At 52.6% G+C, this 18,691-nt stretch overlaps 1 protein-coding gene across 1 annotated transcript in view; it reads left to right on the forward strand.

The window, feature by feature from the left end:
• Positions 1 to 1,386: 1,386 nt before the first annotated feature.
• Positions 1,387 to 18,691, forward strand: part of VDAC1 (voltage dependent anion channel 1) — a 101,787-nt gene continuing 84,482 nt past the window's right edge. The window contains exon 1 of the mRNA XM_070234338.1: positions 1,387 to 1,555. The gene's annotated coding sequence lies outside the window, so the exon portion shown is untranslated. The remainder of the gene's footprint in view (positions 1,556 to 18,691) is intronic.

The raw sequence follows: 18,691 nt of genomic DNA on the forward strand, positions 1-18,691 counted from the left end.
GGAGTTTTGGAATCAGGGCCAGCTTCAAGGAGGCCCCAGAGTCTTCTGGACTCATGCAGCCCAGCTCAGAGCTGGAGATTTAATGAGCCTTCGTCTTCATGCAAATGAACCAGGTGGACACGTGCTGTCCTTAGATGCTGGATCCAGGACAACGTCAGAGCTCATGAGGGTTGAGGGTCAGAGCAAAAGAGCTCCAGCTTTGGATTTAGGCAGACCTGAGTCTCCGTCCTGGTCCTACCATTTACCAGCTGGGGAAACCCAGACAAATCATTGACCCTCTCTGAGCCTCAGCTTCCTCATGGGTAAAATGGATGTCACACCGAGCCTGCCTCACCCTGCGGGAGCGAGGTTAAGATGAATTATAACTCCTAAGAAAGAGCTTAACACAACGCCTGGCACATCCCAAGCACTCTAATAAGTGGGTGCTCTTGAGCTAGATATTTTTCGGAAGTTGTTAGGCTAATTGGCTCTTCATGTAACGTCATGTAAATCATCTAAATGTTCTCATGGCCTGAGCCCACTTAATCACAGCTGAGGCTGAAAACACACATTTCCTTTCCTTTTCTTTCAAGTTCCTTTAACATGAAAAGCCCGCGTGAACTCTCTGACCTTTTCTAACAGGGAGACCCTTGAAATGTGGCATTTGCAGAAGGCGACTCAAAGGAGCCCCAGATGGATTTGGTAAATTACAACGGGGAGAGGTTCAGAGTGGCGTCTCTTCCCGCCCGCCGGCCCGCCTGGCATCCTGTTGGGGCTTGCCCACCGCCGCCAGGAGGCTGGGCTGCCGGCTCTGGGCAGGGACACTTCCCGTGGAGCCTTCTCTCTCAGGGCAAAGCCTGGTCACACGTTCTAGAGTCAGACTGTGGTTTGTTACTAGAAACACAGTTTGCTCTCTGGAAACTCTGTAGTTTCCCTGCATGTTTGTGCTTGTGTGTCCATGTGTGTGCATGTGGGTAGTTGTGGCTTGCAGAATGGCACAGACACACAATTGCTGTGATGTAACTACCCTGGGTCAGGTACCAGGCAGCTGTCTTTAAAACGAAGCAAGAAGGGTTTGAGGTCTTTTCTTCCTTCTTTATAATCTTGTGTGGGTTCTCTCTCCCCACCCCCGATTTTATGCAATAACCAAAAATTGCTCTTAAAATAAAAATTTAATAATAAAGCTAGAATTTACCTATTCCTGATGAAACCCCAAGGAAGTTTGGCCAAATTGGCTTGAGGGGTGTGGTGGTAAGATTACAAAGAACTGTCCCACAGGTTCAGAGGGCTTGTTAGGACAGTTTCCCATGGGCTAATTTCCCACACGGTGCCAGCCATTGTTCCCAGTGACTGGGGCTGGGAGTCATTTGCCAAGAGGAATAAATAGCCCTGGGTTTCCACAGGAAAGTGTCTGGAGTCTGAGGCACCAAGGTGTCAGCAGCAAAGGCAAGCTGGGAGTGGCTGCTGTCTGCCAAGCACCGTGTCACCAGGGCGCACTGGTCTCCTAAGAGCTTGGTGGTGGGAGGCCTGTGTTCCGATCCCTGCTCCACCTGGGTGAACTGCCGGGGGAACTCAAGTAAGTCCTCTGCCTTCTCCGGGCCTAGTGCCCCTTACCTAGTTCCAAGGATGCAGGAGAGGCCCACAGCAATGAGACCAGACCAGGGATGAGAGACGAGAGGCATCGCAAGTGCAACAAGAAGTGGGGGATTCTGAGACCAAACATCCAGGTGGGAGTTGCCTGCAGCTTCACAGAGGAGTGTGGCCACATTAAGTCGTGTTTGGGGCGTGGAGACAGCCCCAGACACCTTGACACAGGAATGTCTTGCTGGGAGACTACATTGGGTGTCTGTTTTTGAGACAGGGCTGTAAGGGCTTTGCTGCTTATCCCTAGGGCTTGACACAGAGCTGGCAAATGGCAGTGCTCACAAATGTTTGCATGGATAACTGAATAGATGGATGGACGGGTGGATAAATGGATGGATGGATGGATAGATGGATGCGTGAATAATTCACAGCAGTGATCACTTAGAGTCTGGGGAGGAAGTAGCAAGCCCAGTACCTGCTTTCAAGGAACTTGCCATCTTATGGAGGACATAAGGCCAAATAGAGCTTCTAGGAGCCAGGGGTTCAGAAACATGGCTGTTGTATGCACATCATGGCACACAACCTGGCAGTCAGGAAGGGCTTCCTGGAGGAAGAAGGTCAGCATAAGAGACAAGTAGGATTTGAGAGGATAGGGTGTTCATCAGGTGGGGTAGCAGCCATACTGTGCGTTATGGTGGATTTTGACCCCATAGGGTCTCTGGGGGCTAGGTGAGCCAGGATCCTGGGGAAGGGTTTGGCCATCTATTGAACCTTGCTCAGAATGGCACATCTTCATGTCCCAGTTCCCACCGTTCCCCCACCCCACCACCTGGGACAATTCCTCTCAAGTACCCATCCCCAGACACTGGCTCTCTCTGTTTTCACCCTCTCCTAGAACAGACTGCCTGGATGCGTAATCCACCATCTTGCTCTGGGCTTCAAGGCTTTCCTGGCTCAGTGCCCATGGAGAGTGCCCTGTCTTATTTCTAGAAGCTTGGGTGGCAGGGAGAGGAGCAACAGGACACAGTGGGCAGGGGGCACTTGAAGAGGACCTGTGCGAGCCCCAATGGACACACCAGTAAGGACTCTGAGAAGTCCTGCACCAGAGAAATCTTGTCTAGCTTCTTTTAGCCAAGTGTCTCCCAAACTTATTTGACCATAAAACTATTTTTCCATGTATGATTTTCCAAAGAATATGGTTCCTCTGAAAGTCTTTTGGGGAATGCTGGTATCCCTGGTTTCAGAAGGCAGGGAGTGCCCCTCCTTATCCAAAACATATTCCAATTTGTGTCCCTGATGAGAGGGAAATTGACAATAGTTGAACCCCAAGCTGGTCATCATAGCTCTCACTAGGCTTCACTGCTGCCCTACTGGATGCTCAGCTTCTCAGGATTGTAGATCCTTCATCTGTGCCCTTGTGGAGTGCTAACATAGACCAAGCATACTGTGGTGCTTAATAGATGCCTGCTGCCAATGGGATGGAGCTGTTGTGTGAAGGTCTAACCCAACTCAGTTCCTCAAGCTCCCGGGGGCTATTCCCGTTGGTTTGTCAGTCGGGAATTCTGCAGTGTCTGAGATGCCTGGTTTTGGCAAGGCTCATCTCTGGCCTCTCCCTCATCCAGGAAGCCTTCCAGCCAACCATGTCCACAGGGATCTTTCTCCCTTCCAGACTTCCAGTGCCTTTGGAAGCCATTCAACTTCTCTTGAGCTGTTTTGTCTGTTTCCTGTGGATGAGTCTCCTCTCCCTCGACTGCTGTCATTGGCGTCTGGTGGTCCAGAGCTGGGCTTGAAACTCACAACCTGTGTGTGGACTAGGGCATCTCCACTTACTCCTTGTGGGCTGGATCTAGCGCGAGTCACCTCCCTCTTGGAGCCTTCGTTTCCGCATCTGTTAAGTGGGGGCAATAATAATACTTGTCTCAAAGAGCCGGGAAGATGGGATAAGTTTCTGCTTGTAAAGCGCTTAGCACAGTGTCTAGTGCACAGGAGGTACTTGTTAAGTGGCGACCAGTGTCAATTATTATTATCGTTCCCCACCAGCAGGGCTGAGTGGGAGACCAGGCTCTTCGAAGCGCCGAGCAGAGATGCTTAGCAGAGGCTCTCCCTGCAATCCTGCAGTCCTGCTAGTTGTGGGTGGAGAGCGGGGACCAGGGTGGGGAAGGCTCCAGGAACCCTGTCTTCTGAGGCCAGGTAGAGGCCACCGAGTGTTCAGCCTGAGTGCAGACTCCTCCTGCCAAGAGATGGCCATCTCCAGATGTCTGCAGGCTGGAGGGAGCTGGCTGGCCCTTGGGGCCTGAGGGCAGAGACAGGACTAATGGGAGGAAATTACACGGAGAGATTTCATCTCGGCTTGAGGAAGCTCATCTACCAGTCAGACCTGGCCAACCGTGGCCTGCCCGGGCTGCCGACAGAGGCAGTGAGCTCCCTGTTACCAGAGGTGTGCGAGCAGAGGCTGGGGGCTCCCAAGGGAGGGAAGCCGCTGAGGGGGAGTTTCTGCCCTCCAGGTTCCTCCGAGGCCGTGGGCAGTCTCTTGTACTTCCTGTGTGGCTCTGCCCCTCACTTGGTCCAGTTGAGCCCGCTGCAGCCCGCTGAGCAACAGCAGGCTCTGAGGTGAGTGTGAGGGCAGAGGCTCAGACCCTCTGGCTCTGCACTGGGGCTGGAGGCTGGAGGGGAGCGGGGGTTGCTGTAACAGACTGACCTTAATGGGCTTTAGTAACAACAATCTTAGCTTTCTGGGGAGGCAGCTTAGTGCAGTGGCTGGCTGCATGAAGCCTGAGTCTGTTCTGTGCCCAGGCAGCCCCCTCGAGCCTGCTGGGGTCGAGGAGGACAGATTGGTGGTAGGAGGGGTCTTATTCTTACATTAGCCTCCGCTCACTTGTTTCAACTTCTAAAACCAGGGGCTGGAAGATGAAAGATGAGAAGAAGCAGAAGAGGAGAGAGCCTGGGTTTCAAGTTTGGCTCTGCCACTTAGTAGCTCTGTGACTTTGAACAAGTCACTTAACCTCTCTGTGCTTCAGTTTTCTCATCTGTAAGACGGAATGATAATAATACCTATCTCACTGGGCTCTTGTGAAGATTAAGTGAATTATCGTTTGTGGTCCATAGGAAGCACCATATAAGTATTTGTTAAATAGATAAAAATTGAGCAACTGACCTATGCCTAGCTTAGTTCTATGTAAGGGGCTTTACCTCATCACCATGTTTAGTGATGGTGACAGCCTAAAGAGGTTGAAATACTGTTATTAGGGAAAGTGAATCAAGAAGGTCAAGTTCCTTGCCCAAGGTCACACAGCGAGTTGGAGGCAGAGCTGGGTTAAACTTAGGATGGTCTGTCTTCGGGATCTGGGCTCTTAACCCCTCAGCTCTGCTGGGGGCGGGGGGGGTTGGTGGCCTCTCCTGGGAGGTCAAGCGCCCACCGGAGTAGGGCAACAACAGATTAGCGGGCAGGAGAGGGCAGAGGGGGCTCCCCCACTCTTTCCGCCTTGCTGAGGCAGAAGGCCCGTCTCCTGGCTGCTGCCTGGGGGAGAGCTCTCTGACTAATTTGTGGAAATGTTGCTGGGTGATTCCGATTACAAACTGCAGCCCTGCTTCCTCCATCTGAGTAACCTCCCTCATGGGGTCCTGGAAGCAACCAGAGTTCTGGGCTGGCTGTGTTTGCCTTGGCAGTGACACTGCTGAGGGTGCCAGGCCACCCCGGACAGCCTCCAGGGACAAGGGACAGGAGCTGGGAGACCTGGGTTCCCTACTCTCTGGATGTGGGTGGGGCTGTAGGTCCTGGGTGTCCTGCTCACTCCCATTTTCTCTTCCGTCCCAGCAGGACTTCTCTCTGTCTTGCTCCTGACTGTGTCCCCTGGGCTGAGCCAGGGCCTGGCAGAAAGTGGATGTCTAATAAATATTTGTTGGACTCAAGAATGCACTAGATACTGGACAGTGGACACTTGCACTGTACTTTACTGTCTACGAAACTCCTTTCCAGGGGCCAGCCCTATGGCAGAGTGGTTAAGTTCGCGCGCTCTGCTTCAGCGACCCAGGGTTTCGCTGGTTCGGATCCTGGGTGCGGACATGGCACCGCTCATCCATCCATGCTGAGGCGGCGTCCCGAATAGCACCACCAGAAGGACCTACAACTAGAATACACAACTATGTACTGGGGGGCTTTGGGGAAAAGAAAAAAACAAAAAAGAAAACAGGGGAAAAAAACCCCAAAAACCTCCTTCCGTCTAGTCTGTAATCTCCTCTGATCCTCACAACAACCCAGAGAGGTAGGTCTTTTAACCCAGCTTTACTGATGCGGAAACTGGCACGTCGAGAGGAAGTGACTCGCCCAAGGTCACACAGCTCAAACTCGGGTCTCAGGGCTGCAAATCAACTCTAGCTCTGCAGCCTGCAGAGACGGCTCCTCCTTCCTTGTGTGAGGAGGGTTGGGGGGCAGAAGGAACCCCTAGTTGGTGGAGGCCCCCCGTGGCCTCCTCTGGCACAGAAATGCTCCTCAGAAACCCTCAGGGGAGATGGTGTTATCGACTACCAGGGGGCCAGAGTCACAGCCTCCAGGGCTTCTGATGGGGGGGTGGGGCTGGGCTCACGGATGCCGAGGATCATTTATTCACGTAGCAAGTTCTTCCTCAGCCCTCCTGGGTACCAGAATAGACAGGCCTATGCCCTCGGGAGCTCTCTGCCAGGGAAGTGGGTCCAAGTCTCTGTCCCAAAGGTGGCACATGAGAGCTTTGCCTCATTCGGGGCAACAGCATTGCGTTTCCTGGAGAGAGAGCGTCAGAGAACGGTTCAGGGTCCCCCTCCTCACACCTCCAGCCTCTGGAGCTGCGCTGGGGTCTCAGGGTAGCGGGCCAACTCCACGAAGCCAGCCTCCACCCCGTGGGGTGAAAGTGTGCCGCCTTACCCTGGGTCATGGTGGCCCTCCGCTGACGGCTGCGGTTTTCCTCGTCAGCTTTGCTGTTTTTACTTTTTGCTCGCTGCTGTATTATTACTGACATCTTAAAGGGTTTCCCCTTCTGGTCAAGCATTGTCTTTTGTTTTTACAATTTTAGAACTTCTCTCAGCCCAGGGTTTTGGAAGATGCTGAAGCAGGACGTAGGTGGGGGGCTGGTTTAAAAGCAACTTCCCGCTCCATCCCTCATCTCCCTGCTCCTGCCCCGGCAAGCCTGAGGCGCTCCAGGGTGGACCCAGCCCTGAGGTCAGCATCTGAGGGAGAGGGTACCCTGTGAACTGGGATTCTCTTTCTTGTTCTAAGTGGGAGCTGTGGCACCTCCAGCCCTGCACATGCAGGCCTCCTTGTGCCGTGATTCATCCCTTCTTCCCTCCAACACTCTCCATCTCTCAGGGTTGCCGCACTGCTGAGGGAAGCTTCTAGAACAGCTGAGCCCACTGACTGCAAGCAAGTCACCAGATTTCTGGGGGCCTGCAGTGCCCTGGGAAAATAGGTGCAGGGCAGATCCTGACAAGACACAGGATGGGAAAAGGCTTTCGTGGGGCCCCTCTACTCATCCTGAGTCATTGTGGGACCACGTCTGTGGCCAAAAACTCCCCTTCTGAAATCCACAGCCTCTCCGGTTTGGGTGGGGTTTCTTCAGTTGCAGCAAACTGAGCCACAGTGACTGGCTCTTTGCAATGCATTCCCAGTTGCAGGACCCTGGGCTGGGATGGCCCTTCCATCCTGACTGTGGGACCACTGCTGGGCGCTTGGTTTCTGGGAGGGCAGGACTGCAGAGCTGAGAACTGCCAGGCTCTCAGAGAGTCACTTGAATTCCTGCCTCTGCCATGGCACCAGAGAAATGCTCCCTGCCTCCTGCTCAGCCCCACACTCAGGACCCCAAACTGGGGAGGGACAGAAGTCCCAAAGCTTTTGGCCCCAGCTCCTCCCTCTACAAAACAGTCAGGGTGGGACCTGGCTGGTGCCTGAACTTCTCCTCTGTGTGTGGCTGAGAGCTAACGTTTCATTTTGTGCTCGAGGATGAGATTCAGATCTGCAGAGGAAAGCACTTCGACCTCGTTGATGACTGGGACTTGCACGTGAGACAGACCCGCAGCATGCCTGCACCCCAGTGTGGGAAATGCTGTCTTGGCCTTTGCTGGGTACCTACAGAAAGTCCCCAGGGAGCCCGGGCACCAGCTTGCAGGCTAGCGGGGAGCTGAGCTATGCTACCAGAGCTGGGAGGGCTGGGCCTGTCATGCTCACTGCCAGTGCCAGAGCCCCCAGAGAATGGGTGAGTGTCGAGGGGAAGTCAGAGACTTATGCTCTGTGGACCAGGGCCTAGCATCGTTAAGTGCCCTAGACGGCAGAATCTAGGCTGTGTAGGTCCTCAGAGAAGAGGAAAGAGTGAGGATCAGGGTGGTCAGGGAGGGTCCGTGGAGGAGGTGCCAGAACTACACACCAAAGAACATGGGAGACAGGAGACAGGGAGGTTGGAGGGTGATCCCCCCACCCCCCATCCCACCTCAGGACCAGCGCAGAGCATGGAGGAAAGCCAGACCCCTAGAGCTCAGAGAGACTCAGATCACTGGGACTCCCAAACATGTGGACAGGGGAAACTGAGGCCCAGAGAGGCAGGGACCTGCCTGCGACTCAAAGCCTGTTTGAGTGCCTTCCTCTACTTCATAGCCCAAAGTATTTAGAAGCCATCTGCGCTAAGCTCAGGAAATCTCAAAACATGTAGCAAAACCAACCAAACAAACAAAAATCCAAAGGACACATTTAGTCTATTGAGCATGAGTTGCTTTTGTAATAAAAAATAAACCATTATAAACCATTACAAAAAATGCAGGTGGAAATACACACTTTGGGGTAGGGTGGGGCTTGGGAGCTTCCTCAGTCACAGGCAGTTCACTCCCTCACTCGCTGCCCTGCCTCCTTCCTGCGGAATCCGGACTGGCCATGATTCTGCTGCCCAGCGCTGGGACTGCGCACTGGCACCCCCTGGTGGCTGGCTCTGGAAGAGGCTGTGTCTGACCTGCAGGGGTGGGGCGTCAGGAGGGTGATGCTTGGACACTGGGTTCCTGCCTCCCCCGACCACCTACTACCACTGGATGCTACAGGATGGGCACTGGGTCTCACTGGCAGGACTCATCTCCCTCAGTCATCAGGGAGCTGTGACAGAGTTCTCACCTGGGCTCTGGAGCAGACCTGGTGGCCAGATGTGCTGGTTCAACTGAGCCTCAGAAGGGGGTCTTTCAGAGCAAAGTTGCTCCCATGGGCTGGGGGTGACAGGCTGTGTGAGAGCCTGGCAGCCTCCAGTCGTTCCTGATCCCTGTGCCTGAGCCCAGCCTTTGTGTTGGTGACAGAGCTGTGGCACACAGCTGGTGAGGCCCCACAGTGAGGGGCGGTACAAGGGGTCCCTGAGAGTGCCCCTAGGGCTCAGGAGTCCCAGCTCTACCCTGGCTCAGCTGCCCAGGCTGGCAGGACATTCACAAGGATAATGGCAGTAACAAGTTGTCTCAGGGTTACTGAGTGCCTCTTGTGCACCAGCACAGGCGAGCCACGGCTCCATGAGGCCCGTGGGCTTTTTTTAAATGAAAAAATCTCAAACAAAGATAGAGAGAATAGTATAATGATCCCACGTGTATCCCACCACCCCAATTTCACAATTGTTTCACTTCTCTCTCCCTCCTTCCTTCCCTTCTTCCTTCTTTCCTCCCTCCCACCTCCCTCTCTGTTTCTTCCTTCTCTCCCTCCCTCCTCCCCCTTCCTCTCTCCCTCCCTCCTTCCTTCCTACCATCCTTCCTACTTTCATTCCCTTCATTCGTCTTTCCTCCCTCCCTCTCTCTCTCTCTTACTTTTTCTAGCTCTCTCTTTTCTTTTTTTGGTGAGCAAGATTAGCCCTGAGCTAACATCTGCTGCCAATCCTCCTCTTTTTCCTGAGGAAGACTGGCCCTGAGCTAGCAGCCATGCCCATCTTCCTCTATTTTATTCCTGGGATGCCTGCCACAGAATGGCCCGATAAGCGGTGCGTAGGTCTGCACCAGGGATCGGAACCGGTGAATCCCCGGCCGCTGAAGTGTGGCCCGTGAACTTAGCCGCTGTGCTACCAGGCGGGCCCCACATTCTCTCTTTTTAATTAACTATTGTAAAGCAAATCCCAGACATCATGTGATTTCATCCTTGCATGCTTTAGAGTGTATTTCTAAAACTATGAACATTTTCCTACAAAACCACAAAGCCATTATTGTATCCAAAAAAGTGAGTAATAATTCCTCGGTGTTATCTCATACCCAGCCCATGAGGCAGGTGCCCTTACTGCCCCCATTTTACAGATGAGGAAACAGAGATGCTGAGAAGACAAGTCACTTGGCCAGGGTCATGCAGCTTTTTAGTGATGGGGATGGGATTTGAGCCCAGAGAGTCCAACTTGGGAGCCTACCTTCTGGATGGCTCTCTCTGGGTCTCAGTTTCCCTCTCCGAAAAGTGGGGAATAATGACTGCTTTGCTATTTCACAGGGTAATGTGTGAGGGCACCATGTTATTCTTGCTTCTAACAATAACAATGAAAATAATAATAAAATAAAGTGATCAGAAGAATTGATAGAAAGTTGGTGTAATTGCAAAGAAATATGACAATTAAAGGAAATTAAGGTTTGCTGAGTCTCCGCTCATATGTCAGTTCTCCCTTATCTCATTTAATCTTTACTCCAATCCTATGTTTCTTAATTAGCAGCTTCATTTTACGGTTGAGAGAAGAAGGGGCCCAGAGGGAGGAAGTGCCTCCCCAAGGTCAGGCCACTGGTAGCTGACAAGTGGTTTGAACTTGGGGGTGGCAGAAAACCCAGGGCTGTGTCAGGAGCTGACGGTGGCCTTTGCTAAGGACTTCAGGGCGTCCTGCCATGGTGAGGAATGCGCCAGATGGGATTAGATGCAAGCAACAGAAATCAGCTTTGGTGGTCTTGGGCAGAGCAGGAGTTTATTGGAAGGATGTGGGATGACTCACAGAAGAGATTGGAAGGAGGGAGCCAGGCTGGGGAAAAAAAGAGCGTGGAGCAGCCCTGGGGCCTGAAAGACAGCAACTGCTCAGAGGCGTGAGCAGTTGGAGATAGGTAAGGAGGTTGGGGGCCCATGGGGTCCCACTCACCACCTTCCTCCCTACTTCTCTCGTTGGCTCATCCTTTCGTCTGAACAGCTTGGCACAGATAGGGTGGAGCAGGGCATCATGTCTGCAGAATCTCGGGGCTCTGCCATCTGTGAAACACCCCCACCCCCAGGATGAATTCATTTCTGCCTATTTTTCTTCTTTGACATACTTTCCGAGACCTAGATTCCCAAGAGAGAGCATCAGGGGACCCAGCCTGGGTGGCATGGCGCCTGCCCACTATACCTGGGAGAGCATGGAACTTTCCTGGAGGGTTCCAGAGTCCTGGGCTGTGCCAGGGCCTTTTAAAGGAGTGAAACAGAGAGTGAGCTGGAGGGGATTCCCCAGAGAAGGCTCAGGCGGCTCTGGTTTTCACACTGTAATTTTGCTTCTGGTCCTAAGTGTGTGAGTCACATGTGAAAGTCTTGTTTTGTGAGGCCTGTGTCTGCTGCTGTCACCACCTTCAGAGCAGCTGCCACCTTGAGGCAGGAGGCCCAGATCACGGGCAGGACCCCCTGTCTGCTGCCGGCTGCTGCAGCTATGGGAGGAAAGCATTAGGGACTGTAATCTTGGGGCCCAGTGTTGGGGGGGATTTTCCATCCTTTGCCTCACACACAAATAGAATGCAAATGATATGCAAACGAAAGGGTGCCCTCAAAGCCTAGCGCTGGGTAAGATGTGAAAGGGACTTGGCTTTGGCTGGCCTGTGCCTGCCAGAAAATCCTCGACCCAGCTTGCACCAGGCAGATCCCTGAGCTCAAACAGATCCACTGCCACCCTCTCTTCCTCCTGGAATCCTGCCCCGCCTCTGCTAGGGTCTGTACCTCTGGACACTTAGTACTCCCCAGGGGCCTCGAATCCTTGTGAGAAGTGGGTGGGACATAAAATCTAAATTAACAAATAAAAAGCATCCTGCTTCTTCTGTTTTCTCCACCTATGGCCTAGGCTCAGGGCTGGGCACACAGAGCCTGCTAGATAGACCCAGGGCCAGCCAAGGAGCCAGGCTGTACTAGCAAGGCCTGGGAGATGAGGGACAGCCCCTTTCCCACTGGGCCTCAACCCCTGGGCCTGGATTCTGGTGAGAAAAGGAAGGTGGTTGGGAGAGGCTGTCTCTAGGGAGGGGATGGGGGCCTGTTTAGCAGCTGACAGAGCCCCTGAGACTCCATAGGCATGATGCCCTGCTCCACCCGGGCTGTGCCAGGCTGTTCAGATGAGCTGATGGGGGAAGCGGGGAGAAAAGCGGTGAGAGGGACCTCATGTCCACCCCGCTCCAGCCTCCTGACCTATCCCCAAAGGGGGCCACCAGGGCCCTGGGAAGCAGGAGGGCTTTAACTTCTGGGAAGTTAAAGGGCCAGTCTCATTGAGGGGCAATTCTTGGCAACCAGAGGCCAGACCAGAACAGTCTCCCAAGTGAGGCCCTGACAGATGCTGGCTTTTTCCCGTGGCCCAGATTACAGTCCCCTGAAAAGCCCTCCTTCTGAGAGTCTGGGCTCAACCTGAAGCACATAAGCCCCGAGCCGGTAAGTTTCAACAAGGTCTCTCTTTCCTGCCCGTCTGCCTCCTCCGCTCCCTGCCCTCCCACCTTCTCCTCTTCTCTTTGTCAGGCTCTGTCTCTGTTTCTCCTCTGCCTCAGAGCTTCACCCCCTCCCTGGGGCAGCCCCTGCAGTGCCTGACCTCCTTGCTCATCGTGCTACAGTCTGGGCGCCTGGAGTCCGTCCTGTCTTGCCCGCTGCTCCTGAACAGACGTAGGCTCTGGAATCACAGGCCCTCAAACACAACTTTGAATCCTGTGCAGCCCAGCTGGGTTGTTTTCCTGTCCCTTATGGACTAAAACTTGGCCCCTTTGGACTTCGTTCCCTCCCCAGTGGCTCAGTCCCTCTGGGTGAGCCTCGAAGGATAAGGGTAGGCGCTGGGCTGGCCCTGGTCACCTCGACATTAACCCCCTCCTTGTGCAGGCTGCAGATAGCTCCAAGGACAAGCCCATGCAGGAAACCTCAAGAGCCTGAGGCCAAGGATCTTCATGTGACATATGATGAAGATGAGGCCGGTGGTCAGGGCCACACAGGGCACCACCACCTGTCTAGGCACAGAGGGTTGGACGGTGAGAGGGGAGCAGTGTCAGAGGCTGGCACAGGATTGGTCCAAGAAAAAAGAATCCTTGTGTTGGCAAGACCTGTCCTGTGAGGGCCGCAGTGAGAAAGCCCCCAGGAACCTGAGCCACCGTTGCAGGGAAAATGAGACACCTGCCTCCTTCTTTGGCTGTCGGCCTCATTCTGGACATACACTGCTGCCCCTGTCCTCCCCAGGAGCTCAGAGGAGCACCAGGCCCTATCGCCAGCAGCCCCTCCAACATAGATGTACAGAGCAGGGGCCAAGCACCCTTGAGCCATTGGAATGACCTCTCCAGGGTGAGAAGAAGGGGGCCCTTGCTTCCAGGAAGAGGTGGCTGCCTTGTGCCCGTGCCCAGCTGTGACTGGAAACAACACCCTCACCGTTTCATCATCCGAAGATTTATTTAAAAGAGCTTTGTGTTGTGGCTGTCCTGGGTGAAGTTCTTGATGATCTGATTTTAAAAACCTCCCCCCTCCACAACCCTCAGTGAGTTGCCATAGAGATACTTCAGAGGCAAACAGCTAATGAGCTCGCTTAGGCCTTTTGTGTTCCTGAATGTTTTCCATTCTGAGTTCTTACCATATAATTAGAGAGATTATTTAGCATGGACTTTTTCTTTTATTGTAAATTAATTTCAAAACCCATTTCTGAGGTTAACTAATGATTGTATTTGTTAATCAATCCAGCCTGGGTTTCCTTCCAAGAGAAAACAGGAGGCCACTGTCAAAATGTTGGGAACAGGATGTTTGAGTACTTGAGGGTTTCATTGATGGCAGCGAAGTTAAGGGTCCTGACAGTCAGTGCTAATCTGTGTGATGTCTTTTTATTAGACAGAGATGTGCCTTGGGTAGAGGTGAAAATGGTGATGCTGGTGAGACTGTATTCTGGGCACCATGAACCTCTAGCTGTGGGCTGGGTCCCAGGAAATTCACAGCTTCCTGAAAGCGGGCTGCCAGGCCTGTGGCCAGGCTTCTGTTTGCCTGCAGGAGAGCCATAAATGTCTATCTGAACATGGTGGGGAGGGTGAGAAGGGACTGCCGCTCAGGCCGTGGGACAGGCTAAATTGGCCTGCTGTGCCTCATGCCTCCTGACCACTGTCTCTCTGTTCGAGTAAGTGCTGATGTTTTTCTCAGAGTTTCTCAATCTTGGCGCTGTTGACCTTTTCAGCTGAATAATTCTTTGCTGTGGGGGGCTGTCCTGTGCAATGTAGGATGTTTAGCAACATCACTGACCTCTACCCACTAGATGCCAGTGGCATACACGCACCCCTGCCCCCACTGTTGTGACACCAAAAGTGACTCCAGATGTTCCCTCAGGGACAGAATTACCCCCAGTTGAGAACCACTGAGTTCAAACATAACATATATTCATTGTAGAAAATAAGATAAAATAATTATAATTCCAATATCCAGGGTTAAACCCTGTTAAGCTTTTGGTGTACTTCTTCCCAGACTTTCTTTTCTATGCACCTATACATTTTTGCTTTTTTATGAAACGGAGACTGCACAGTATGCTGTTTTGTGATTTGACAAGACATGGGCTGCACAGTGGATATTTTCCCTCACCGCCACATCTTCTCTCCCGCAGCTCTTTTCCAGCACCATTGGAAGCAACCCTCTTCAGCAATGGCTGGTGCAGGGCCTGGAAGAGTGGTGTGAAGCTCACTCTGGCTCACACTCACACTGGTTCACTGCTTACAAACGAGTCACCCCAGACCCATGTCCTCCTGGTCCAGAGCCTGGGCTGTGCTCTGTGTGGGCTTGGGGTCTGGTGGTCAGGCCTGGCAGGGAGCCACCTTGCAAGGAGGGGGATACAGGATGGGCCAAGGCAACCAGAAGCTCTCAGGTACCTCTACCAGGTGGAGGAAGTTCTGAACTTGTGTTGGATTGTGGCTCCTCTGAGGATCCGATGAAAGTAGGAACCCTTTCTCAGGAAAGACATTCACATCTGCCCAGTTCTGCATCCAATTCCATAGACCCCAGGTTAGGAACTTCTGAGTGCAGGGATTTTCCTGAGGATTTGTGGTGACCTAGACACTTACCCCTCTCTCTTCTGGGAACATTTGTCAAGGGCCTGTGAAGGCTCTGACCTCAGCCCTTCCCTGTTGCACAGGACAGGGCCTGCTTCACAAACAGCATCGTCAGTCCCGGGCAGTAGATGGATGGGCAGATGGATGCACGGATGCATGGATCTGGAGAACTGGCGCTAAGATCTGAGCTTCTCCAGTGATAATGTTGATCGAAGCTAGCATTTGCTGAGCCTATACTATAGGCCAGGCTACTCACCCAACGTACTGTCCTTCAGAGAGGAAGTACCATTATTATAAGTGAGTCTCCATTTTACTGAGCTGGAAATAGCTTGAAACTTGTTCCGTGATATACAGCCCTGTCAACGGAGAGCCAGAATGTCCATGCTCTCAGCCTCAAAGCTAGGCCGCCTCTGTGGAGAGCAGGATGGATTTGCCTGCGCTCCGAAGGACAGGTACGCGCTCTGCCAAGCCCCACTGGGAACTTTGGTCCGGGCCTGTCTTCCCAGAGGGGATCAAGAATGCGTTTGGCATTGAAGCAGAATAGAGAAAGGCGGTTGCCAAGGGCTGGAGGGCAGGGGAGGGTGAGTCAGTGTTCAGTGGGCACAGAGTTTCACAGGGGCAGAGAGTGTTGAAAGATGAAAAAGTCCTACAGATCTGTTGCACAACAATGTGAATAGACTTAATGTTACTGAACGGTACATTTCAAATGGTAAGCTTTATGTTGTGTGTTCTTAAATACCACAACTAAAAAAATGGGGGAACAAAAGTCAATTGTGGAAATCTGAATGCTGAAAGAAAAGGAGAAATGAATGCTCTGGCTTCTGGCCTTGCCTCTTTTCCCTGAAGGTGGGCAGCACCCCCTACTCCTCCACCTGATCCTGCAGCCAGCACCTTGAGTCTGTATGGGGACCTTGGAAAGACAGAGGCTGAGCTCCAGGGGGCTGGCTCCTTGTTATCTGCAAGGGCCTTCTGGGGTCAGAGAGAAACAAGCAATTTGGGCAAAATCTATAAGAGGGTAGAGCTTGGACCAGCCTGAGGGCAGGGAAATGGGAAATGGGTGTCTCAAGGGGGTTTATTATATTTCGTTTTAGCCATCTTTTGAAAAGACTACATAGGTAACAGGACAAACTTGAAAAGGTACAAACAGGTATGCAGCGAGAATTAAGTTTCTTTTCTCCCCCTCCCTCATCCCTTCCCTGAGGCAGCCATTGCTGTTGCTTTCTTGTTTGTCTTCAGAGACACTCTGCGCTTCTACAGGCATGTCTGCCGTCTTGTTGTTTTTCCTGCCACAAGTAGCATATTAAACATATTGTCCTGTACTTTGTTTTTTTCACTTAACAACATATCTTGGAGGTCACATCTTATCAGTATATGGAGATGGCTCTCAGTCTGCTTTAGCAGTGGCAGAGTATTCCATTGTGTGCATGAACCGTTCTGAAATAAGTCAGTCCTCTTTTGATCATGACTTAGGTTGTTTCTGATATTTGTGGTGATAAACAGTGCTCCAATGAATGGTTTCGTACACTCACCATTTCACACATGTGTAAGTGTGTCTGGAGGCCAGGTCAACAAGGAGGTGTGTTTGTAACTGTGACGGCAATAACCCAGTTGTCCTCTGTGGGGGTAGTTCCCACTTAGGGTGGTGCTGGGCTCCCCACAGCCTCACCAGTACTTAGTGTTATAAAACGTGTTGGTCGTTTCCGTTCGGATAGGAGAGAAGATGGCATCATGTTGTATTTGCATTTCTCTCATTATACAGAAGGTGAGAGTCTTCTCATGTTTAAGAGCCATTTTTTTCAGTTCCTTATCTGTCACCTCTGTGTCCTTTGCCCATTTTTCCTTTGGGTAGTCAGACTTCTTATGAGTTTGTAGGAGTGCTTACAGAATGACAGGACTATGCCTATGGTTCAAATGGCTTTACAGAGAAACAGCCGAAGAGCTATGAGGCTCCAGGCCTCTGCGCTGCCCCTTATCCTCTGCTAAAGGCCCTGTGTTGGCCTCATTGAGATGCTGGCTGAGGCCCAGAGGGAGGCCCTGGGACTGCTAATACAGCTGCTCCCGGGGAGAAAGGTCGAATATGCTGTCATGTAGTACAGACAGTGAGGCTTTCTCCTCAGGAGGTGCCACCCCATCAGCCAAGGCTGCTGCATGTGCCCACCTAGGCTTACATTCCACAACTCCGGGAGGCGTCATTTACATGGACTGTAATGGGAATGGTGCTCCCCAGAGTTATGTGACATGGTGGCCTTATTGGGGCCCAAATGGAACCAGCTATGGGCAGCTAGAACTGGTCTTTGCTTTCGTGTTATTGGGCAGGCCCTGTGACTTCCTGAGCACTCAGCTCTGGGCAGGGCCAGTCTACAGCCGTGTGTGCATTGACCTACATCTGGGCAGAACAGGACAGCCACATGGAGTGTCTATATTGTTGTAGGCTTGGCGTCTTACAGAGATTAGCTTCCCAGCTCAGCCAGTTCACCTGGAGGGGAGGGCCCAGGTTCCATTTTCCTGGGGTAGGGCAGATGACCCTGGGAGGGAAGGCTTAAGGGGAGCCTGGAGATCTGAGGATAGGCAAAAAGGGGCCTGAGTAGACCTGAGTAGATGTGGTGGCTGCTCTGGGCGTTGTGTGGGGCTCAAATCTCCAGGGACCTGAGAGGTAGGGGCATCTTGTCCAATACTCAGGTCCAAAGCATCAATCAGCAGAAGCCCAGTGGTGCCTGAGCCTATTCCCAGATGTGCCAAGGGGGCAGTGGGCAGGAGTTTTTGGCACTGCCTTGCTAGAGGCCAACCCCCAGACCAGTTCCCCAACCACCCAGCCTGACGGCCTCATAGCAGAACTGGCCTGAGCAGCAGTGAGTCTGGGGGTCCTTAGGGAAGCCAGACCACTTTTCTGCATTTCTCAGATAGCCAACATGGAGGGAGTCCTGTGGCATCTGCCTGGAAGAAGGCTGGAGCATGGGAGCAGAGTATCCTTGGTTGCCCGAATGAAGAGGAGACTGGGTGGTCCAAAAGTCCCCTACCCCGCCAGACTAGGGAATTGATAGTGCTGAGAGCCCTGGCAGAACAGCTTCTGGAACCTGCCTAAAATCTCAGAGCTAAGGCTGCTCAGTCAAGCTGTAGGCTTGGAGCCTTGGCTGGGGCAGATGCCATGTTTTAGATGCCTTGTCACCTGGCATGGAGAGTGAGGGCACCTTGAGACTGGGACTCCTCTGGGGAGCACGGGCATGTGTGTGTGTGTGTGTGTGTGTGAGGTGGTGGGGAATGCAGGCCCTCCTTCCCCATTCAGCTCAGTGAGGGCTGGGGAAGGGCAGGGAACAAGAGTGTGGGAGTCAGGCCCTGGAGAGAGGAAGCGTGCCCCTCACTCTAGTCTCAGTGAAATGCCTCTGCTCCATTTGGGTAGAATCTGACTCAGGGGCTGGCACCCCATGGCTGCTCAGGGCTCAAGAGAGGCTGGGTCTCAGATTCCCAGGCCTGGGCAGAATCCCAGAGCTGATCTGGGATTTCCTAGAATTACTGTGTGGCTCTGGGCTTCTCTCCTAGGCTCTCTGAGACTCTCATCAGTGCTGTCCAATAGAACTCTCCGCAATGATGGAAATGTTCTCTGCGCTGTCCAATATGGTAGCTACCAGCCACATGTGCCTATTGAGCGCTTAAGCTGGGGCTAGTGTGACCAAGGAGCTGCATTTTAAATTAAATTAAATTTTAATTAATTTAAATTTGAATAGCCCCATGTGTGTTCCAGACAGCACAGCTCTAGTCCCTGTGCCTCGTCAGCCTCTCCCAGCTCCCTGGGGACCCTGGGGGGTCAGCAGCAGCATCAGGTATAGAAGCAGGCCCCCCGATGATTTCAATAAACCCTCATCTTGTGAGAAAATCCATGAGAAAAAGGTCAGATTTAATCTGGGAAACAGATTAC

This window comes from Equus caballus, chromosome 14 (genome assembly GCF_041296265.1).
Source record: "Equus caballus isolate H_3958 breed thoroughbred chromosome 14, TB-T2T, whole genome shotgun sequence".
NCBI classification, from domain to species: Eukaryota; Metazoa; Chordata; class Mammalia; order Perissodactyla; family Equidae; genus Equus; species Equus caballus.